This window comes from Lutra lutra, chromosome 10 (genome assembly GCF_902655055.1).
Source record: "Lutra lutra chromosome 10, mLutLut1.2, whole genome shotgun sequence".
Taxonomy (NCBI): domain Eukaryota; kingdom Metazoa; phylum Chordata; class Mammalia; order Carnivora; family Mustelidae; genus Lutra; species Lutra lutra.
The window spans coordinates 13359060-13384381 of NC_062287.1; the positions used below are offsets into that span (position 1 = coordinate 13359060).

The following is a 25322-nucleotide window of genomic DNA, read 5'->3' on the forward strand; positions in this document are numbered from 1 at the left end:
TCTTTAAATTTCAGACTTCACAGAGTTATTTGTAATTTTATGATAATTTCCAGAATCTTCTCTTTTATTTGTGAAATGTGTTGACTCTCTAAAGACAAGTCCTATCATAAATAGTTCAAATAAAACAAACAAAAAAACTTGACATTTTTTTCTTTTGGTTATCATGAAATCCCTTCAGTATTTCTCAATTATAACACAGCTGGACCAGCTGGTGAATCCTGATAATAATTTCAATAACTTTGCAATAATGCAAGGTTGTAATGCTATCATGCTTTACAACCGCAAATGACGTCAATGATAAAATTAAAACAAAATTCAAACTGAATATATAAAACAAGATTATATTTACCTGTTTTAAAACTTGGGGTGAATAAAAAAACAGAAGAGGCAACAAGGATTTTTTAAATGACACCGATAATATTTTTAAATATACAGTGAAGATTTAAATTAGCCAAGAAAGTTACTCAACAATCACTACAATCTGAACACGTGTGAATTAGTGTGAATTAAACAATATGTACGATTCTATTTGTAAAGTAAAATTTCCTGCTACTCCCTTTTAAAACTTCTAGATCAAATGAAAGGTTCTCAGGGCAATCCAAATACAGCACACAGTGGTTAACAGCACCAAATCTGAGCCTAGCTCTGCCACCTACTATCTAAACATTGTGTGTTAGTTAAACTCACTGTGCCTCAGTTTTTTTCATTTGTGAAACAGAGATAAAAGTAACCTACATCATTGGGTTGTTGTGTAGATAAAACATGTAAAAGCTCTTATCAAAAGTCTAGTCCTTAAGTGCTAAAAATGTTAGATTGCCTTTATTATTGCTGTTGTGAGGCAAGATGCTGCCCAAAAAAAAAAAAAAAAAAAAATTGTTGTAATTTAGGACTTTTCAATATAAACCAGAATTTTTTTGGTATTATGGAACCAAAACATAAAAATAACCTAGAGTTCCCCAGAGCTCATCAAACATGACTGAATTTCTTAAAAATGTAATAAACTTACAAATTTATACAAAAAACTCTACCATTATCAGTTTCACACTTATTAGGGCTCCAGATAAAATTTTATTTGCAAAACCTCAAACTAGATCAAAGAGTTTAAGATACATATTTTATCTATAAACAATTACTTCAGAAACAAACCCACTCAGAAGTAGTCTTACCCTCACCTAAGAAGTAGTCTTACCCTCCACCTAAGATCAAAACTAGATGCTCTCCAAGGAACTTGTTTTCAAGAATTAAAATGTCTTCAAAAATCTTTGGAGAAAACAAAGATAATGAATTCTTTTCCTTTCTACAAATAACAAGATAATCTTAGCGAGGAAGTATATGAGGCTCAGAAACTAGAGAATTGTTTTCTGGGAGAGAACATAAAAGAAAAAAATGCAAATTAAAAAAGAAAAATTAAAATTAAAACAATGTTATGTGTATTTTACCAAAACTAAATATTTTTAATTAAAGGAAAATAAATTATTTTCCATGACCACATGCTTAGCATATGCCTCTCCTAAAATCCAAGATCCATTCTTTTTGGACGAGATAGAAAGAGAAAGAGGCAATAAAATATCTAAAATTAATAATCTAGCTAATAAATTGTTTTCATCATAATATAAAGTATATGTAAACTGTGTTTTCCTGGATATAGAGATATTGTAGTATAGAGATACACTGCAAAAGGTGGCCAGAAAAAAAATAAGCCTAACAAAAGGAAATGTAGAAATATGGATGCTATGGGGGCGATTCATGGGCTCTCAAGTTTATTAAAAAGAAATAACAGACCCTACATGGAGTTGCTTGTGCTAAGCCCAAATCACTAAACCAAGACTTAATACCTAATCTAATTATAGTTTCAAACTTCCCTGGGAATGGAGTATTAACTGATCAGTCTGGAATTTTCTGGTCAGCACCAATGAGGTAATCTGCCACACAGACCCTTTCCATACCCCAAAAGAAGATGAGGCAATCCACTTCTTCCTTATTCCTTCCCCCTTCTGCCTATAGAAACCTTCCATTTTGCAGAGCTCCTTGAGCTTCTTTCTGCATTCTGAGTGTTCGTGTAAAAGAGTCAGAGCTCCTGAAGAAAGAAGTCTTAAAACCTAAGGTAGTAATCATCATGGGGAATATTTTAGAAAATAACCCAAAGGTCTGTATCTTTCCCCACAATGTGTTAGAGGAAGGGGGGGGAAAAAAGATCTAAATATATCCTTCAATAGCTCACTCAGAACACTCCTTCAAAGTAGAATTTTAGATTTTCTCCCTCCAAATTATTATTGTCATTACTCCATTATAGGCAACCTGTATTAAGGTATCACTACTTCCTCCAGAAGTACTGCTAAAGGCTGCCAAGCCCCACCAGTGCGGAAAATATAGCAAATGACTCTTGCAAAATAATTAGGGTTTCCCACAGGGCAATGAAAAACATAGAGTAACTCTGATGGAAGTTGGGATATTATATAAAAATATGCAAATTCATTTTAAATTTGAAGCCACTAATTCATTAAGAAAGAAATCCCTTAAAGGAAACTGCAAGCACATATCAATCACATCCCTCATTTCTTTTGTTTTGTTTTGTTTTTGTTGACATCCCTCATTTCTAATGTTACAGAGTGGACACAGCAAAATTAGAATGTGTTTTATAAAATATTTACTAGTCATGCAAGATCTTAATTTTACGTGTTTGCTTGTTTACTGCTCCCATAACTAAGTACTATACATCATTTGTTTCCATCTTTAAAACACTTGGTAGTGAAAATGAAAAAGGTTACTGTTATTTTCTCTCCAAACCAAAAAACCACTCAAGGTTAAGTATTAATCTAGGAAGACTGTGGTGCCTGGTCTTTGCCCAGAATCTTGGTTGTGTCTGTTCTAAAGGCCATAGACAAACACAGCACGGCCCAGAAAGGCTAAAAGATGGTGAGTTTTTCTGAAATGTTCCAAAGGATCCTCTTGCCATTTGAGAGGCAAGAAAACTTCCCAAGGGAAACCCCAGGAGAAAAAAATCAAGAGTCAATGTAAAATGTAGACTGGAATGGTATATTAACAAGAGCCTTCATCCTGAAGCATTTCATTTTTCATTGATAATGAAAGTCAACTAGAAAAGATACCACAAAGCAAAACAAGATTACCTGCCACGGGACTCAGAGACAATTAGGCTGAGTTCAAAGGAGGGAAGGATCACCAGGGCCCGAATAAACTGAGAAAGTTTCCCTAAGCCTGAGAAGCATTTGAGGGAAGCTGTCAGGGCTGGGTGGCAGAGCACACAGTAGGGAAGGGCACTCGGGCCCACACCTGTACTCCAGTCCACACGGTTGTGACTCTGTTGAAGGAGGCGGCATTGGAAGGAGGATATGGATCTGACCCCTTTTATCTGCATTAAGCAACTAATATGAATAAGAAGGTGTCTGTCACTACCAACAAGCAAGCAAGCAGTTGCAAACATCAAGACCTTAACTGGGTAAAACGAACCTCAGTGACTCAGCTTAGACCAGCTGTAAACGCAAGTTCTGGTTAAACAAAACAACTGCTTGCTTTGAAATTGCCTCCCTGTGTGAGTAGGGTAATTGGCCCAGATAAAGAGACATCTTCCAAGGCAGAAACTGCAGAAGAGATGACAATCAAGCAGAAGCAACGAAACCACATGCACGAAAACAACACAACCACCACAGAACCACGGATTCAAACGTTGCCTGGTCTCCTTGCCAAAAAGTAAGTCACTTCCTATGCCAAACACCTTTCCTCTGTTCTCTCATGGTTTTTCTGAATGCTGAATGCATCCAGAAATCATACCACTTCAGAAGTTCTGGAAAGTTTCATGAGTTCTCTTTTTTGTTGTGTATTCTGAGGTAGAGGTCTATTTTGTCTTATTTCTTCATCAAAAGAAAACAGAAACCTTAACCAGAAAAATTTGCACCAGTTAAACGCGTTTACACATCAGACAGTATTTTTAAAAGCAGAAACATCCTGTCTGGGGATGCATCTTATAAGATTATTGACCTGTCCTGGCCTAAAGACCACTTTCTCCCCTTCCAAGCACACTCTTCCTGTTTTCTCAGCCTCATCTGAACCTGGGCCACCAAACAAAGACATGCTCAAAGGAAACTTCACAGAATACCAACTTCAGTAATTAATACCCATACAACACACCCCTGCCTCTAGTTGCACAAAACCATGTGCAACAACTCTCCACTCCTTTTATCTTGGCTAATAATCTCATAGTTCTTCCCTACAGAGGAATCAAGGCTCAAATTCTTTGAAATATTCCCCCCTTCACACAGGTCCTCCCAGATCAGAATCACCTCACCTCCACGGAGACTACAGCAATTCTCAGCACAGGAAGGCAGGAATTGGCCTCGTGAGGGCCCAGTTCAAAAGAAAAAGCAAGATAAAATAAACCTTAGTTGATAAATAAAAAGATGCCCATTGTTTTCGTATTACAGCACCAAAAATGAAGCTCAACAATGAGGAAATATTCAGAACAAATGCTGTTTACGACAGCCCTGGTATTAATTTACCATGTCTGTGGTGCCTAGATGGTGTGATATACAGCAGAATTCTTAACGCTTATCATAAATAGAAACGTTTTCTCTTCTCCACAGGTAACAGTTTTATTCAGGTCACTTGTTCTTTAAAGATATTTTTATTTAAAAAAAAAAAGCAATTTTGTAATTATTTCAAAATATGACAAAAGGCAGTAAGGCATGAGATTTTTTTCACTTATCAAAAGAGGCAGTGAAAGCACTGACTGGAGCCACAAGCCGAGTCACACGGGCTCCATCACCTACAGAAAGGGAACTGACCAAATAGGGAGAATGTGGGAACCTAGTGCTTCGAGCTCCTGATCTAGTGCTCACCTACCTGCCACGAGATAGAGAAGACACTGAATGCCGGACTACTAATCTCACACGAAGTAAAACCCATTGTACTATAACTAACATTTGTTGACTACTTACTACGTACTAGACACAAAGCTAAGTGTTTCCCATGATGATCTGACTGAATCCTCAGAGAGACTGAAGTAGCTACAGTTGATTTACAGAGCGGGGAAAACAGAGGTGTAACAGTTGAGAAACTTGCCCAAACGGCGAATGAGTGAGGAAGCTGAACTCCTAGCCAGGTCTCCAGCTCCAAGGTCTGGACTCACCATGATTCCCTCAACAAGGAAGTCGGTGGTTTCCAGTGCAGCCATGTACCCTTTTGACTACAGACTACGTCCTGCCACCTCCCCACATCCTCCTGTCTACCACTCCCATGACCCACCTGAACCCTCACTAACCGGTCTTAGACAGAACGCATTACTTGGCTAGATAAATGTAAACTAGTATTAATGTTCCTCCCAGGTGAAATATACATACGGAAATGAGAAACCAGAGAATCCCCCCTAATTTGGAAGGGGGTGGGGAAGAGGGGTAAAGGAAAAAAAAAAAAAAACAAAACAGCAAAGCCACTCAGACTTGTTGTACAAGGCCAGGCTTAGAGGTAACTGAATTATATATACCGGTTTTCTCAAAATGGATGCTTGTCAACCAAATTTGAAAACAACTACGTATTCCAGCCCCATTTATTAGTTTTTCAGGTATCCACAAGGCACATTGGTTTTTAGGAGCTCAGATGTCCCACAGACATCTAAAGAAACTAATTTTATTTACCAGTTTCTTATTTTGTTTTGGAACTTTATCAGTTCCCAAACTTACCTGATGGTTCTTTTCCTCCTAGAACATATATTTAAACATGGAGGCGCACTTGTCTCCTCTAGAAGTCATTCTGGGAAACTCTGATACTAAAACATTTGAAAAGATGGGGTGTGATCTCATATGAGAAGAGAAAGGAAGAAATACCTTACAGGCCCTATGATCATTTTTCAGAAGATTTTTCCAAAAACCCATGCTACTCTGGAAGTCTCCCTTATTATGTTTTATCCTAAGTGGCAAAAAGAAAACAAAAACAGAACACCCAATTGAGGGGTACCATGAGTGAATATATTTTTTCTACCTTAAGAATAACAAAAATTTTAAGACTACTCTAACAACACAACTCAAATTAACTTGAATTAACGTCTAATTTCCTTGCCCAAATTGGCCTAAGAATCTCAGATGTATGTATATTCCTTCCCTAATCCAAAAAAAGGTGACTGGTAGAGCCTGTTTATTCTTACTCTTTTTTTCAAGTCTTTTCAATCTTTTTTCTCATTTACCATTCTCTATTCTTCCATCCATATGTGCTTTTCCCATTACGGGCCCACTTTCATCCTATTGCCTCTGTCCTCTTTCTTTCTCCCAGCTCCGTGTTCAAATTATTATCTTGCGCCCGTGGACTCTCATGATGGCCAGAGAACACACTCAGCTGCTAATAAATGACATCAAGGAGGACAGACGGAGCACATGCTACGGCCCCATTCTGACCCACAGCTGATACCGCCAGTCCACCAAAGCACTCCTTCCCACCAAACCCACAGCACTCTCAACAGTGACTTCAATCTCCTGAAAGTAAAACCTATTTACAGACAGGTTCTATATGTTCTCATTTGCATTCCTGAGATTCTACTGGCTGAAATGTGAAATACACTAGCAAACACAACTTACAAGTTAAAAAAGAAACACAGATGGTTTGTTAAGTTACAAGTTAAAAAAGAAACACAGAAGGCTGGAGTGGTGTCTTGTTGCGCATCTAGGGGTGTCTGGTTTTTAAGTCAGAACCTGCATCTGAAGCACTTGAGACACAACACAGACCCTTGCCAAATTATCAGTCCCACACCCAGGAACCTTTGTACAGTTAACACACGTAAGGATGAATAAAAGCAATGAGGAGAAACTTTAAAACGCCCTTGAAATATTTTACATGCTAGAAGGCTTTCCTCCATACCAGCTACCTGAATGTTTTCAGTTAATTATTTTATTGTGATTTCTTTGTGAGCTGGATTTCATCTAAATATGAGTAACCATCCTAATTAAGGACAACCAATTGCCTAAGATGCTGTAAGAGCGAGCCCTCTTCAAATAATTAATATCTTTCTCTGTTCCTCTAAAAACGTGGAGTGCAACAACATGAAGGAAAATAGAAGACTCCTTCGGTGATGGTATATGACTAAGCTAATTAAGATAAGGAAAAAAATTGTTTACTTAGTAGCCGCCAAATTCTATAAGGAAAATAACTGTTGGTGTAATTATGCAGTTTTGTATCTCATTAGTACCACACTGGAAGATTATGTATTGTGCAACAATGATATTTGTTGAACCAATAAAATCTAAAGCTACTGTCATAAAGTTGTGTTTATATATCCCTTTAGAACAGTACTTTTTTTCCTTTTAAAACCACAATATGCCTACAAGAGTCCCCAAAACAGCCTCTATGTTCAAATTACAAATTATTTACTTAATCGGTTTCCTTAACCTGTGAAATTGGAGAAACACAGTAGTTCTTGATTCAGCAAAAAGCATCACACCCTGCTTCTGCCCCCCACCCCCAAGATGCCGTGAAAGAACTCTAGAAACCAAGGGAAGAGAAAACTTAATAACTGAAAGAAAAATAGAAAAGGGGGCTCCTGGGTGGCTCAGGCGGTTAAGTGTCTGCCTTCCAGTCATGATCCCAGGGTCCTGGGATCAAGCCCCGCATGGGGCTCCCTGCTCAGGGGGAAGGCTGCTTTTCCCTCTTCTCCCAGCTCCTTCTCTCTCTCTCTCCCTCTCTCTCTGTCTCACTATCTCTGTCTCTCTCAAATAAATAAGTAAAACCTTTAAAAAGAAAAAAAAATAGAAAGAAGGGAAATAGAACAATTCACTTTAACTTTTTCCATCTCAACATTAAATCCGTATGTATCATGTAAACAAAAATCATTACCATATACAGTGAAACCTCAGTCCTCTGCTCTTCAGCCTGGGTACTCAGACCATCTCCTCCTCCCCGCATTCCCTCCCCCCGCCGCCCCCGCACACACAGTGAGGTTTAAATAAAATTAAAAAAGAATACTGAAGCCCATGTGATATTCAACTCATGTAACACTGAACAGCAAAAGTGCTACCACTTACAAAACCAACTCCAGATGACATTTTCGTGGGAGTTCCTAAAAACTGCCTGCACTCCTCACGATCCTGCTCAGTCCATTAACCGTCCATTAACCTAACAGTCCATTAACCGTGCCCTTTCGGATCTGAACACGACAGAGCACAGCTCCTGCATCCTGTCGCTACTGGGATGAACGTTAAACTGAGCTGCTCAGTCACAGGGCCCATGTCTAGTTATTCAACCCCATGTTGGCCTCCAAATCGAATGTGTTCTTCCCTGATTTTGAACTTCTGTTGTATCTTACAATATTATTGTATTTATTTCCTATCAGCCACTTCAAATCCTCTGTGGAACAAAACACAGTATCGATAATGTTTTATTCACATTAGCATTCTTAGTATTTAGTGTCTGGCACCCAAATTCTTAATTTATGTTGACCGACTTTAAGCCTACTGCCCCAGGGCGGTCGTAGCTCAATGAAAGACTTATGTCCAATGTCCACAGCAAGTCTTAGCCACATTATTTATGGCCACGGATCAGAAGCCACAGGCCCTGAGTTGGCGCTTCTGACAATGTTTCTGTCCTTGAACAAAGGAATGCCAAAACTGATCTTAAAACGGTCTATTTCTTGAATCTTTTCAAGGAGAACAAAATAATCATTTCATTTTTACATAATATAAAGAACTTAAGGGGACGAAAGGTTTTCAGGATTCAACTCTAATAACCATTATTTTTACTTACTTTTCACTTTCACTTTCTACTTTGGGGGGGGGTAGGTAGTAAAGAAACCTATTAACGTTCTTCCAGAGGAGTTTGGTATTTATAAAAACCTATCACAGGGAAAAAAATGAAAAACGAGAAACAAAAAAACAAAACCTATCACAGGGATCACAGCAGACATGTACCACCCTAGTTCTACACATGGCAAGGCATAGTATCTCGGTACTAGAATTCCTGTTTAGACAGGATCAGGAGTCCCAGGGACTAGAGTTTAATTATGACTCATTCAGACAAGTCAAGACATACAACTAAATAAAAAGTAAACTGCTGATTCTGAGATTTGATGATAGAAACACAATAAACTCTACCATGAAACACTGTTTCCCTCTTCAGCATCAAAAGGCACAAGACTGGTCCCTTAAAGAATGGCCCTGTTCATCCCCATACAAAAAAAGGTGGGGGTAAAAATTTAGGGTCCAATCTGAGTCTCTACCTAAACAAGGCAAATCAGTCAAATTCTCCAATATTGAGGATCATAAATAAAGAACAATAACGTCTGAAAACCAGTCATGAAGCACTGATTCAGTTATCTCTCTTGGCTGCAGACCATGGAGATCATGTTCAAGAACAAATCTAACAGGGGCGCCTGGGTGGCTCAGTGGGTTAAGCCTCTGCCTTCGGCTCAGGTCATGATCTCGGGGTCCTGGGATGGAGCCCCGCATCGGGCTCTCTGCTCAGCGGGGAGCCCTCTTCCCCCCTCTCTCTCTCTGACTGTTTGTGAACTCTCTCTGTCAAATAAATAAATAAAATCTTTTAAAAAAAAAAAAAACCAAATCTAACAGATGAACACTACAAATTCAATAGACAATATCCATGTATATGTTCGACTAGCTAATCCTGCACACTTCAACCTTCTTCGTAGCCTCCAAAAGCACAAAACACGGTCTTCTATTCTAGAAGTTGTTTGGAGACCCTCTGTCAGTATATAACTGAGTATCTGCTTACTGACGGGAAAAGTCTCTGTTCACCAGCCAACGGACTTTCGAGAATGAGAGCTGCATATGGCATCTCCCCTCCATGGCCTCCTAATTCCACATCAGTTTGTAGTTATTCTTGTACTACAAGAGTATCGGTTTCAGAATGTAAGCCTCATAAGCCCCCAGGAAAGCCATTCGGGTGGAACTGTTCCAGAAAGTCTCACTTTAGCTCCATAAAGAACCTAGGAGGCCCCATCCATGACAAGGGTGAACAGTAATTGCTCTATCAGCATTCGCCTCTGACCTATAAAGACCAAGGCCTAGAGCTGTCTGTAATCCATAATCCAGTTTAATATTCTGCTAGAACGATACAAAAATGTGGCTTTCGCTAAAGTCACTGGCATGAAGCTGAAATTGGGATTCTCTGTTATTAATCCTGTGTAGCGTTTGTTCTAATTCTCAAAAAAGTAGGAAAATTCTCCCTCTGTGAAATTGCAAATGAAAAGGGCAGTGGTGAGACCCACTACACTTCCGACAGGCCATAAAACACACTGTCTCAATCACTCATCAGATACCTAACGAACAGTAAACTAAACATTATTTAAAATGAGCAAGTAATCCACTACATTATTCTGGCATCTCTTTCTTAAAGCTTGCTAAAGTTCTTGAAGTTTGCTACAGCTATCCCTTCTAAAACTAATATACTGAGTAAAAATGTATAAAATAACCTAATGGATTCTATATTTTGGAGCTATAAGGTCACCAGTTAAAACATTTCTTCTGTGAGGAAACTGGAGATTGAATGTGTTAAGTGATTTGGTCAAGGTCACATGGCCTGTGGCAGAGTCAGGACAACAACTAGGGTCTCCTGATTCCCAGTCTCGTGTCCTTCATGACCAGAAGGACTCAACAACAACAGAAAGCCCTACTATTCATCGGTGGTAAGTGCAGTGGGCACTTTTCCTCTCCTTCTGTCTTTTAAAAAGAAACAATTCCTCACTGTTCTACACAATAGCCTATGTGGAAACAGAGCACATACGAGCTAAATCACTATTCAAAAGTCATTTTAATAAGCATGATGCAACACCGAGACACAATGCCTGTGTCAAATAAGCAGCAAAATATGACCCAATAAAGGCTTTATTTAAGCCAAATCATGTATATACATCCCCACTCCATCATTCAACTATGGCACTGCTTGAGGGCAGAAATCGTTCCCTCTGCATCTCTATATCCTACAGAGTACCGGTCTTCAAAAAGTTTTGCTCAAACACCACAAAAACCAAACTGGGGAGTGTGGGGGGGAGAGTGGGACTTGCTTGAATATGTTTAAGTTAATATATGAAATTTTTCATTAAAACTTTAAATCATTACAGAGGCCATACTCTCCCTTATAGATTAATACATGCCAATTTGAAACTGACATTTAAATAGTAAAACAATTAGATCACGAATTTAAATGCACCCAATGAAATCTAAACACCTGAGCAATTCGATACCCACCAGCCTCCATTTTAAAAACTATAAGAATAACATCTTCCTTTCTTCTATAAAATGTTCGGGGCACCAGGTGGTTTAGTTGGTTAAGGATCTGCCTCCAGCTCAGGTCATGGTCCCAGGGTCCTGGGATTGGGCCCCACATCTAGGCTCTCTGCTCAGCGGGGAGCCTGCTTCTCCCTCCCCCTCTGCCTACTTGTGCTCTCTCTCTGTCAAATGATTAAATAAAATCTTAAAATAATAATAATAATAATAATAAATTAAGATAAAATGTTACATTACTTCTTTTTTTCCTTTAATTATATTTCTCTTTTTCCTCCCACGACTTTATTTTAGCATAATTTCTTTCATCATACTTAGGAATAATCCTGTAACAAAAATATGCATATGAATTATTTTTTACTTACTTGAAGTATTTCCTTAGATTGATTTCCTGTTAGTAGTATTAGTGATAAACAATTGATGAAAACAATGTAAATATATTACAAATTTTGATAAGTAAACAAAAAATAAAAATAAAAAGTAACTTCCTTTTTTAGAGTTGCGGGTCTTAATAGGATGTAGGAAAGAGGGCATACACCTTGATAAAAGGAAGCTTCACACTTGATGCCAGTGTTTTCACTATCCGTTTGTTAGAACCCTGGAGAACTGTATACCTCAAAGACATAATGGTAAAACTCAGGGTGAAAGAAAAGTATGGCTTTTTCTTCTGTCAAGTGTAAGAAGGATCAGACTAAAGGGAGGGTAGAAAAGAAGGGACACCATGCAGGTGTTGTCTTCAGACAAATCAGTTTCAGGAAAAGAGCATAAATGAATGTTGAGAACCAGGAAACTGATTCTCTTAAAACTACCCAACCTCAGTACCTCTAGACATGTACTGCAATTTGAAGACCGGTGCGCTAAAAGTACACAGCCAGGTTTATTTACCGGAACCCAGTAAATGTTTGTTGCATTAAAATAGCTTAAGAAAAAAATAGTCGCTAAGACCATCTATGTTGTACTGATTTGATTTCTTTCTTTCTTTCCTTCTTTATTTTATTTTTTAAAGAGATTTTATTTATTTATTTGAGAGAGAGAGAGAGAAAGCATGAGAGGGAAGAAGGTCAGATGGAGAAGCAGACACCCCATGAAGCTGGGAGCCCAATGTGGGACTCGACCCCGGGACTCTGGCATCATGACCTGAGCCCAAGGCAGTAGCTCAACCAACTGAGCCACCCAGGAGTCCGTCTTTCTTTCTTTTTTTAAATCAAATGAGTAAGTCTTCTTTGATAAATGAATGTAAGATGAGATGATGAATGTAAAACCCTGAAAACAGTAAAATAATAAGACTCAGCAGATGGTAGCTACCATTAGGCAAATCTTACTACTTTTTCCCAACTGTCATACATTTATTTAAGTAAGGTTAAAGTCTTATTCAGATACGGCAGTATTCAGATATGGCGGTATGATTTCTTTTTTAAAATATACATATAGCTCAGTCTGCCAAAGAGTAATGGTTCAGGACAGCTACCATCTTGGTACCGTTTCTATATATATATGATGACTTTTATACCACAAACATACAGATTAATTTGAGAAAAACCAAAAGGCTTTTTATGCAAACAAGGAAAAACAAAGGATGACACTGGTGAAAATCTTATTTTTAACACTCAGAGGAAAAACCAGATTGACTTACTTTTTAAAAATTAATAAAAATGTACTTAATTCTACAGGTAAAAAGCCTATTCAGACTTTCCTAATATGTTTATGAGACAAGACTCCTATTTCCCAATATCTACTAAAAAAGATCTGCGAGGTTTATATCCAAGACAGAACGGCAGGAACTTCTGCCTATCAAATTTAACAGGTCAGAACCTTTAAAATACTTCTTGATTTCTCTGTGTGCTAACAAACGTGAATGGAATCAAACAACAGTTAATTCCAGCCTTTTCTGATCTGCTTCTACCTCTATTCTGCCCACTAGGGTGGGTTATTGGCCAATGGGCTTAAATCTGGCAAAGTTACTCCCTTTTCCCAAAAATCTTTTGCCTCACTAAGAGCTCAAAATGTAGGAAACCTTATACACCTGTCCTACCACCCAGGCAAACAGGTATGGCTCCAAACCACAACAAAATTTGTATTGGCAATCGGAGAATGAAGGTTTTTGAAATGTAACTCACATACTATAAAATTCACCCTTTTAAAATGTGCAATTCAATAGTTTTTAGTATATTCAGAAGACAGTGCAATCACCATCATTATCTAATTCCAGAACATTTTCATCACCCCAAAAAGAAATTCTAAATCCATTAGCAGTCCCTCTCCTCCCTCCCTCCTCTGTCAATCCCCCTTCCTGTAGCTCCTAGCAACCACTCATCTACTTTCTGTCTCTATGGAGCTGCCTATTCTAGACATTTCATGTAAACGGAATCATACTCTATGTGGCCCTTTGTGCCTGGCTTCTTTCCCTGAGCCTAGTGTTTTCAAGGGTCAACCACACTGCTGCATCATCAGTGCTCCCCCCTTCACAGGGCTGAAATAGATTCCACTGTATGTGGAAAGATCACATTTTGTTTATCCGTTCATCATTTGACGGGCATTCAGGTTTTCCACGTTTTGGTTATTATGAATAATGCTGCCATGAACATCTGTGTACATGTTTTTGTGTTAACACATGCTTTTGATTTCTTGGGTATATACCTAGGAGTAGAAAAGCTGGGTCATATGGTAACTCTATGTTTAACTTTTTGAGGAACTGCCAAACTGTTTTTTCAAAGTGGCTCTACCATTTTATATGCCCACCAGCAATGTATGAGGGTTCCAGTTTGGAAAATAAGCTTTATTTCCCAAAATCTCTTCCTTTACAAACCTTCTGCCTCCCTTTAAAAAATGAGCATGAGAAAAATAAACGTTTTTATTTCACCATCCAATGTGTATTTCAACAACTAGCTTATTTTATAAAAACAATCTCTAGGAAGAACACAAGCATTGAAAGAGAACATAAATGGTATGGCTATAAAATATTGAACTAGCTTAACCAACACACTAGAACATTCACATCTCCTAATAAATGAGTACCATGACCCCATTTAATTATGTAAGGAGGTTATGTACCCATTCTACCTTTGGAAATTTCTGTTTTGAAATTACTTTCAAGGCCAGTTCATAAAGGCAGATAAAATCAGTCTTCCAGTATCATATGCTATACCCTTTTCCTTTCAAAGACCAGATACCATATTACCCAGTTTGATCACCCACCTAATTTGTTTCACAAACATGAGCCCAAATGATTCCTGACCACTTCCACAACTCCAATCCAGCCTTTAAAAAAAAAAAAAAAAGAAAGAAAGAAGGAACAGGTTTTTTTCCTCCTACCACTGAGAATATTATTCAAAATGGAGTTTTAAAATGGCTTTTATACTACAACCATACAAGTTATCATCATTGGGGTAAGCTGGGAGAAAAGAACACAGGACACTATGTACTATTCTGCAATTTCCTGTGAGTCCATAATTATTTAAAAATAAAAAGGTTTTCAAATACAGATCTTAAAAGAGAGGCAGAATTTCAAAAGGAAAGTGGGAAAAGCATGGAAACTACTCTGAATAGGTTAAAAAAAGAAAAATGCAATTCACATCACAGGAACCACAGCTAGCCTAGATAAATCAGAAAGTTCCTTCCCAGGTTCAGTGGAAGAGAAGGCAGAACACGGGTCAGACTGTAGAGCATCCTGAATGTCAAGCTACAGTTTGGAACTCCCCTTGTCCACAATGACAGACCCCTGGAACATTTTTTATAACGCATGAGAAAAATAAAGGTGGGCTTTTGAGAGATTAATATGGCAGCAGTAGAGAGGACAGACTGGAGGGAAGAGCCTGGAGGCAAAAGATCCGTCACCATTACAACAGCCCAGGCAAAGCTGGTTGGCCATGGAACCAGACCAAATGGAGCATAATGACTTCATGCTCTGGACTCGTCTACAAAGATCCCATATCCGGCATTCCTTCCGAGCTCTAGATCATGTTTACAATAAAGAAATTATTCACTACAAATTTATATCACTACAAGGGAAAAGTTTTAAGATTTCCATCTTCATCGGCCTTATAAGAATAAAGTTAAAAAGGGGGCGCCTGGGTGGCTCAGTGGGTTAAAGTCTCTGCCTTCAGCTCAGGTCATGATCTCACGGTCCTGGGATCGAGCCCCGCATCAGGCTCTCCACTCAACGGGGATCCTGCTTCCCCTCCTCTCTTTCTGCCTGACTCTCTGCCTACTTGTGATCTCTGTCTGTCAAACAAATAAAATCTTTAAAAAAAAAAGAGAGAGATAATAATAAACTTAAAAAGGCGGAAACAGGGGAGCCTGGGTGGCTGAGTGGGTTAAAGCCTCTGCCTTCTGCTTGGGTCATGATCCCAGGGTCCTGAGATCGACCCCCACATCCAGCTCTCTGCTTAGCAGGGATCCTGCTTCCTCCTGTCTCTCTGCCTGCTTCTCTGCCTACTTGTGATCTCTGTCAAATAAATTTAAAAAAAAGAAAAATTAAAAATAAATAAATAAAATAAAAGGCAGAAACAACTCTACTTATATCCAAAAAACCAAACAAAAAGGTCTGATAGCAAGTACACTTTCTAGCTTTGGACCGTTTCCCGTTAAGTGAACAACATTAGAGGCTCTCTTCCACTTTGGAAGAAACTTCCTCCCAAAGACTGCACACTGTCAGCCGCGCTCTGACTGCCTTAAGTAGGAGGCTTCATTTGTAATAGTAAACTTCTGGTTGAAGAGCCCACTGAGGTCCTCAACAAACAGTTTTGCGTCTCTAATGTCTTATTTCCAGAAAGCAATCATTTCCAGGAGACGTGAGATGCTGACTGTTGAAACGCAGGAGGATCCAGGACTTTATTGTACGCTGAGCAAACAGCATAACAGATTGAATGTTTACTCAGGGCCTACTGTGTACTAGAGACCGATGACACAGATGATTACAACAGTCCTGCCTTCAAAGAAGCCACAGTCTACTGGGAAACATACACCAAAAAGTCAATGTAATACAAAGCAGTTAATGCCATTATGGAGGTATGTACGAGATGCTCTGACAACGACGATGATGATGATGATGACGACAACGACAACAGCCAATACTGATGAAGTACTTTGTCTATGCACGACCTATTCGGAGCATTTTTCCTATATTAATTTACTATCCTTACAACAAGACTAATATTATCTACTTTTTATAGATTAGAAAACTGAAGCACGGATTGACTGAACACTCTTAGCCCAGTCCTGCAGCCACATGATTAACCACGTCAGTCAGGTTCCTAACTCCGGGACTGAAGTGCCCACCCTACTGTGCCTAAATGAAGGACCAATTAACATCGTCTAGAAGGGCAGTTCACACCAAAGAGAGCAACAGAGAGTAGATGGCATCCTTTGAGACCCATCACTGAAAGGCAACCAAGCACTCACCAGACAGACAAGCTGTCTGGGGTGGGGAGGGTTGCTCATGTGCAGCGAATGGGTGGGGAGACAGCACTCTGAGCAACAAGAATGAATGAAGGGCAATACCAGGAGGGAACCAGCATCAGATTAAAGGGTGCTTGGTTTAGTCAGAGAACAGTCAGAAGCATAATCTTCTCATGGAGAACTCCTAGGTTCCAGGGCCAAGAGAGGAGGCTGTCAAAGAATGAGGTGGTACAGGCCTTGCGGGCTTCATACTTCAGGTCAGAGGCGCTCATCTGAGGCCTTTACTGCTGAGTGATGTGAGCAGGTCTGCCTTCAATAAAGATAAATCTGGATGAAAGGGGGAAGGTAGCCCAGAGGCCAGGAGACCAATTAGAAGGTTACAGAGTAACTTTGTCAAGAAATGATAAGGAGTGGATGAATGTGAACAGATGCTTCTGAAGTACAAGCGACAGTACGTGCTGACTAATTGGAGGGTCAGGAAGAGAAGCAGATGGGAAAAGCTGAGACCCCTGTTCTGTGTGGAATAGGACAAAAGGAAGATCAAATTTTAAAAGGAATAACAGTAACACTCATAACAATAGTAATGATGGTGGCCCTAATATTTTTTTTAAGTAAACTCTACCCTGCGATGTGGTGCTTGAACTCATGACCCCAAGATCAAGAGTCACAGGCTCTATCAGCTGAGCCAGCCAGGGTCCCTCTCATTTCCTAAGCTGGTACTACATACCAGCGCTATGCTAAATCCTTTGACAAGAACAATCTCATTCAGTGTTAAGAAGGTAAGTTCTATTACTGTCGCCCTTTCAAAAATGGAGAAACTAAGACTGGAAGAAAGTAAGTCATTTGTTTGAGGCCATACTCACTAAACACTGAAGCCAGAGAAGAAGACTCAGACAGAGTTCTGCGGAAGTGTCCAAGTGTGGGTCTCTAGCAGGCCACTGAGTACCTTCACGGGGACGGAAAAGGGGGCGTGCTAGAGATACAGAGTTACAATACCAACACAGCTACACTACTATTACCGTTCCTACTGCTATTTTCTATGAAACACTTTCTGTAAACGAGATACACTTTGAATGTTTTACGTGCATGGTTTCATCTAATTGACACAATCCCGAGGGGGGCGCTGTTATTCTCATTCTTACAGAGAAAGACACTGACATGAAGTAAACCATTCAGACTGCTCAGACAGAAAAGGATGAATCTCACCCAAATGAGGGGCTTCCTGATCCAGAGGAGGGAAGAGAAGAGGAAGTGGCAGCAGAAGACAGGGCTGGAGGGAGGGAGTGCCAAGGACTGAATCCCGGAGAATCCCATCCCTGACAAAGCTGGCAGAGAAACAGAGTAGCAAAGGAGTTTATGAAGGAGAAGTACACCAGGGAAGAAAAAGCAAAAATGGAAGGCGCTACTCATTTGAAAACTAAAGGAGATGTGTAAAACAATCGTTAGTGTCAAATGATACACAGAACTCAGACGTGACCAGAGTTTAGTCGGATAATAGGATTAGCAACAAGACACCTAAAACGCCTTCCCAGAGCAGTTCAGTGGACACACCAGGACAGTGGGCACAAAGGAGAAAGAGGTGAGGTAGAGCTGGCTGGTAAAAGAGAGGCACTGATAATAGCAATAACGATACCTTTCCTATTTCTTAAGCTATTACTAAGTACCAGTGTTATGCTAAATACTTTACAAGAAAAATCTCATTTAATATTAAATAAGTAAACTTTCCTCTAGGGTTTGTGGGTCACACACTGTCCCATATTTTCCTTTTTCTTTTTTTAAACAACCCTTTAAAAATGTAAAAAGCATGTTAGCTGGGTTATACAAAAAACAGGCCACGGGATGGCTGTGAGCAGTTGGCAGTAGTTTCCTGACCCTTTCCTAGAGGGTGGTGGTTAAAAGCACAGACTCTGCAGTCAGACCGACTGCTCCTCACTGCCTGGGTGACCTTGGGCAAGTCACTTAACTTCTCTGTGTCTCAGTTTCCTTACCTGTAAAATGGGGATAACAACAGGAGCTACCTCTCTGGGTTGTCATAAGGAGAAATAAATACAGATCAAGCCCTTAGTTACTAAAGAAAAGGTTTATCAGTATGGAGGAGTGGATAGAGGATGGGCAGGCAAGAGTAAGCCAACAGAGAAGGAGAGATTTTAAAAGGAAAAGGACTAATTAATTTTTTTTCAAGTCCCAAAGAAGAAGTGGAGGAACAGGACCAGGGTAGTACACATGAATGCAAGAGAGCAGCCTGTATCCTGACTGCTGGGGAAAAGTATACACCGGTTTGGAGAGTAGCCCACCAACTTTCATCAAAATTTCAAACGCATGGATCTTTTGATCCCCTCTCCTTCTCTAAAACTTGGCTGTGCATATATTATATATGCATATATATACCCAAGCGAGGATAAAGCTATGAATGCAAGGCTGTTTCTGCTACAGAAGTGCAGTAAAAATGGAAAAAATGAAAGAACTTACCAGTCCATCAGTAGAAGAAAGGTAAAATAAAGGAATGCGCATCTATACAATGGGTCTCATGCAGTTATTTAGAAGAAAGAGAGGGGCGCCTGGGTGGCTCAGTGGGTTAAGCCGCTGCCTTTGGCTCAGGTCATGATCTCAGGGTCCTGGGATCGAGTCCCGTATCGGGCTCTCTGCTCAGCAGGGAGCTTGCTTCCCTCTCTCTCTCTCTGCCTGCCTCTCTGTCTACTTGTGATCTCTCTCTCTGTCAAATAAATAAATAATATTTAAAAAAATATTAAAAAAAAAAGAAGAAAGAGATTAATACGCTGACAGGGAAAGGTCTCTACAATTTAATTTCTTATTTCAACTTTTTATTTTGAGACCACTGGAGAGTCACATGCCACTTTAAAAAGTTAACACAGAGAGAGCCCAGGTACCCTTAACCTAGCTGCCCTCGATGGTGACAGCTTGAAAAACTATAGTTCAATACTGAAAGTTAATTTTTAATATAAAAGCAAACTCAAACTAGTGTGCCTATTACATACACTCCCTCTTGTGTATATAAGCCACCATAAAGTCTGTGCATGTTCAGAAGATACACACTTCGCTGGTTCCAAGCCAACACCTCTGGAAAGTGAGAAAGGTAAGGGAGGGGGAAGATGAAGGACGTTCCCTTTATGGACCTTTGCACTACTTCTTCTTGGCCACCAAGTGCAACTACGACTTCTAGGATAAAGCAAGTAAACAGGCAAAGGGATTAACTTTTGAAATAAATGCAAGCGCCTATCTCTTCCCTCCAGGGGTTGCGTAGGTGGAAGGAGAAGGGACGACAACTGAGGAAGCTCAGTGAAGTTTCTAGTCACTTAGTTATAAGCAGAACGGTGGGTGGATTCATTCTGTCACAGCCTCCTTGCTGCCAGGCTCTGTTCTAGGCAAGGGTGGGTCAAAAATTAGCCACATAGGTACAGTCTCAGAACTCCAGGAACTGAGAGCCTACCAAGAAAGGTGGACATTAACCAAAGTTACACAATCATACTTAGCATTATATTACAGCGCAGCAGTCTAGAACACGGGCTCCAAGGCCTGACCACTGCGTGCAAATCCCAGCTCCTCTGCCAACGGGTTATGTGACTTGGGACAAGTGACTTAACACTCTGCACTTCAGTTTCCTTGTCTATAAAATAGAGACAATTACAGGTCCTATTTACTTCCCCATCTATCTAACCCAGAGGGTTGCTGTGAAGACTTAAAAGGAAAAAAAGGCTATATATGTATATAGAGAGAGAGAGAGCGCGCGCGCGCTCAGAACAATGCCCGGCACACAATAAACATATGTTTGCTATTATTGTTGTTGTTAGTCTCATTACTATTAATTATTTTAGGGTGAGTCTAATCTGTGTTCAGACAAATGGAAGGTCAGGTAAAGCTCCTTTGAGGAAATGACATATAAATAAAGTTCCAAAGATGCATACGAATTAAAAAGCGAAAGAGAAAAAGTGTCTGGCAAAGGGCAGGACGGACACAAAGACCCCATGCTACTCATTAGTGTGGCATGTTAAGAATTTGACAAAAGGCCAATGAAGCTGGGCTCAGAGAGGACAGACAACAAGAAAGGGCATGTGAAACTTGGGAATTTTATCTTTATCTGAGTAACAGAAGTTATGATACAAGAAATAACAGATTTCTTGGTTTTCCTTTTTTTTTTTTTTTTTTAGGGTCACTTTACTGGACATGGAGTCTTCTGTGATAGAGGGACGTAAACGTGAGCTCACCAAAAATGGGTAAAGATCAGGAAAGAATAGTCATTTTGGTGAAGGAGAAAAGAAATCAGCGACAGGCAAGTAAGAGGGCTACTGACAAGAATAAAAAGCACAGATGAGGGCAGAACTCACGCACTACCAACTGAACAAATAAACACAATTCCATCGTTTCTTCAGGCCCTAAAGCGGGAACATGGAAAATGGGCAGTATTGTTAATCCGCAGCCGGAGATGGGCATGGTTGGGGGACAGAAGAAGAAAGGTGCAGGAGAACTGAGGATACTTCTGACTCACTGAAAGTAACCAACTATGTCCACGTGGACTAAAGTGATGCTGGGAAGAATGTCACACATTTGGAGACAGGCAAGATTTCAAGGGGCTGGAGGCCTCCGTGAAATCGGAGAGTAAGTTCAGCAAATGGCGGAACTGAAAAGACAGGAAATTGTGTTCAGAGAGCAAAATTTCCAAATTTATGATTTCAGAGGTGGCAGTGTGACCAGCCCCAGGAATAGACTGCCGCAGACAAGTGCAGACAGACGGCGAAAGTGAAGATCAAGCCAGAATGAGATTAGGATGTGGGACAAGCAATCAATGTAAACATTAGAGACAAGAGATCAGGGAAGAGGTAAGAGAAAACTATTTACAAGGATCTGGAATTAAATGTTCAGTTACATTCTAAAATACAGCACCATAAGGAATGTTTTGTTAAGTATCCATAGTAAAACAGGCTTGCTAATAACAAAGCTTCATTTATTTATTTAGCCAAATAATTTTCAAAGATTCCCTGAATATCATTCCTGAAGAAAAGCTCTCAGAAAGACAAAAAAAAAAAAAAAGGAAACTTTCTTAACTTGATAATTATCTGTCACAGTTCGAGGGCAAGCATCCTAATGGTAAGAACTAAAGATACAGACAGCCAAAATCTGGGAGAAAATCTTTGCAAAACGTATATCCGATTTTAAAAAAACAACAACTCAGGATGCCTGAGTGGCTCAGTGGGTTGAGCCTCTGCCTTCGGCTCAGGTCGTGATCTCAGGGTCCGGGGATCGAGCCCCGCATTGGGCTCTCTGTTCGGCCAGGAGCCTGCTTCCTCCTCTCTCTCTCTCTCTCTCTGCCTGCCTCTCTGCCTTCTTGTCATCTCTGTCTGCCAAATAAATACATAAAATCTTTTTAAAAAATAAATAAATAATAAAATAACAACAACAAAAAACCCCACCCATATATCTGATTTAAGGACAGGTATCCAAAATATTCTAAGAATCTTAAATCGCAACACTAAAAAAACAAACCACAGAGACAATCAAAAAATGGGGAAAGATCTAAACCTCACCAAAAAAGACGCACACAGGAAATAAACATGCAAAAAGATGCTCCACATCCATGTCACTGGGGAATCGCAAATTAAAACCACAATGAGATCCCACTACACCCTATTAGAATGGCAAAAATCCAAAGAGCTGACAACACCAAAAGCTAGTGAAGATGGGGAGCGACAGGGGCCCTCATTCACTGCTGGTAAGAAAGCAAGACCAAACAGCCACCCTGGAAGACAAGTTTGGCAGTCTCTTACCGAATAAACATACTCTTAGCATACGATCCAACAGTCACGCTCCTTTGTATTTACACAGAGAGCTGAAACCTGCACGTGCATTTCACAGCAGCTTTATTCGTAACTGCCAAAGCCTGGAAGCAACCCAGATGCTCTTCGGTAGGTAAGTGGATAAACTAGGGTACATCCAGACAATAGAATATTACCCAGTGATAGAAAGAACGGAGCTATCAAGCCACAAAGAGATGGGAAGGAATCTTAAAGGCACATTGCTAAGTGAAGGTAGCTAGTCTGAAGAGGCTGCCTAATGTACCATTCCAACTATATCACGTTCTGGAAAAGGCAAAATTATGGAACCAGCAAAAAGTTAAGTGTTTGCCAGGGGCTGGGGGTGGGGGGGTAGGGAGGGAAGAAGATGACTAGGTGGACCACAGGAAATGCTGAAGGCAGTTAAACCACTGTGTGTGATACTCTAATGGTAGATATGTGACATCATGCATTTGTCTAAACCCTCAGAACTATACGAAATAAATGTGGACCTTAATGTAAACTACAACTTTAATTAACGATAACATACCAATACTGGCTCATCAACTGTAACAAATGTTCCCACTAATACAAGATGTTAATACTTGGGGAAAGGTGGGGGCAAGGGGATACCTGGAATTCTCTGTACTTTCTGCTCAATTTTTACAAATCTGCTCAAAAAATAAAGTCTATTAATTTAGAACAAAAACTAAAGGTATTATCAATTGACTCATACAAGAGAAAATAATGTCCAATATCAGTAAGGAAATCCATTGAAGAGATTTAGGGTGCCAACTCTGCCTGGGCTGGGTCTGGCTCTTCTACCTATTGGTAATGTTGCTGTGAGCAAGTCATAAACTTCTCCAAGTCTCAGCTTCTCTACTTGGAAATAACCATCATGGAGTTAAGATTAACTGAGTGCAGGGGTGCGTGGGTGGCTCAGTGGGTTAAAGCCTCTGCCTTCAGCTCAGGTCGTGGTCCCGGGGTCCTGGAATCGAGTCCCGCATCGGGCTCTCTGCTCAGTGAGGAGCCTGCTTCCCCTCGCCTCTCTGCCTGCTTCTCTGCCTATTTGTGATCTCTGTCCGTCAAATAAATAAATAAAATCTTAAAAAAAAAAAAAAAATTCACTGAGTGCATATACATAAAGCACTGAGACCAGTGACTAGAATAAAGTGTTTCACAAATATTAGCCCCCTATTACTCAAAGGTCTATAAAAGTATAAATCAAAATCACATGGGCCTTGTCAAAAATGCAGACTCTCAGCCCACCCCAGACCTACTGAGTCTGCATTTTTCCTGATAGGCCATTTTTTTTTCCTAAGTTTTTATTTAAATTTTTACTTAAAGTGTAATAGTTTCAGGTGTACAATACAGTGATCCAACAACTACATACAAGACCCAGCAACCATCACAAGCGCATTCCTTAATCCCCTTCACCTAGTTCACCCATCCCCCCACAACCAGCAAGTTTGTTCTCTACAGTTAAGAGTCTGTTTCTTTTTTTTTTTTTTAAGATTTTATTTATTTATTTGTCATAGAGAGAGAAGCGAGAGTGAGCACAGGCAGACAGAGTGGCAGGCAGAGGCAGAGGGAGAAGCAGGCTCCCCGCCAAGCAAGGAGCCCGATGCGGGACTCGATCCCAGGACGACGGGACCATGACCCGAGCCGAAGGCAGCCGCTTAACAACTGAGCCACCCAGGCGTCCCAAGAGTCTGTTTCTTGATTTCCTTCTCTCTTCTTTTCCTTTGCTCATTTGTTTTGTTTCTTAAATTCCACATGAGTGAAACCATATGGTTTGTCTTTCTCTGACTTATTTCTCTTAGCCTTTTACCCTCTAGCTCCACCTATGTCACTGCGAATGGCACGATTTCATTCTTTTTAATGGCTGAGTAATATTCTGGTGTGTGTGTGTGTGAGTGTGTGTGTGTGTGTGTGTGTGTGTGTAATACACACACCACATCTTCTTTATCCATTCATCAGTCAATGGACACTTGGGCTGTTTCCATAATTTGGCTATTGTAGATAATGTTGAGTAAACATCGGGGTGCATGTGTCCCTCTGAATTAGTATTCCTATATTCTTTAGGTAAACACCTAGTAGCGCAACTGCTTGAATCTGCATTTTAATAAGATCCCTCAGGTAATTTCTGCACACAAACATAAAGTTGAGAAGCACGGTATTAGGTGGTATTATTACCACCATAACTACTCTTCAATATCGTCACTAAAAAAGGAGCATAAGCATTGGGAGAGTCCAAATTATCATTTGCACATGATTATGATTAGAATACTTTAAAAAGAGAAGGAGAATCAACTGTAATAGTTAAAGAGATTCCAAAACATTCTATAAAGTGACCATAATTAAAACACGTAGTACAGGTACACAGATAAGCACCCTTTGTCAAGAGTCTACTTTAAGGGGCACCGGCTGGTTTGGCACGTAGGGCATGCAACTCTTGATCTTGGGGTTGTGAGTTCAAGCCCTACATCAGGTGCAGAAATTACTTAAAAATAACATCTTTTTGGGGCGCCTGGGTGGCTCAGTGGGTTAAGCCGCTGCCTTCGGCTCAGGTCATGATCTCAGAGTCCTGGGATCGAGCCCCGCATCGGGCTCTCTGCTCAGCAGGGAGCCTGCTTCCTCCTCTCTCTGCCTGCCTCTCTGCCTGCTTGTGATCTCTCTGTCAAATAAATAAATAAAATCTTTAAAAAAAAAAATAACATCTTTTTAAATAAATAAGATTCTGTGTTAACAAGATCATTTACAAATAAGCACACAAGTGATAAGCTATTAGGACAAATGCTACCAAAAAAAAAATTTTTTTTTGAAAATCCAGATCCTTATCTCACATAATACTGAAAATATATTCCAAGTGGATTTAAAACCTAAATCTTAAAAATAAATTTAC

The 25322-nt window shown here is 39.9% G+C and overlaps 1 protein-coding gene across 8 annotated transcripts in view; it reads right to left on the reverse strand.

Moving 5' to 3' along the window:
• Positions 1-25322, reverse strand: part of SIK3 (SIK family kinase 3) — a 248339-nt gene that overhangs the window by 190075 nt on the left and 32942 nt on the right. The gene's annotated exons all lie outside the window — the stretch shown is intronic.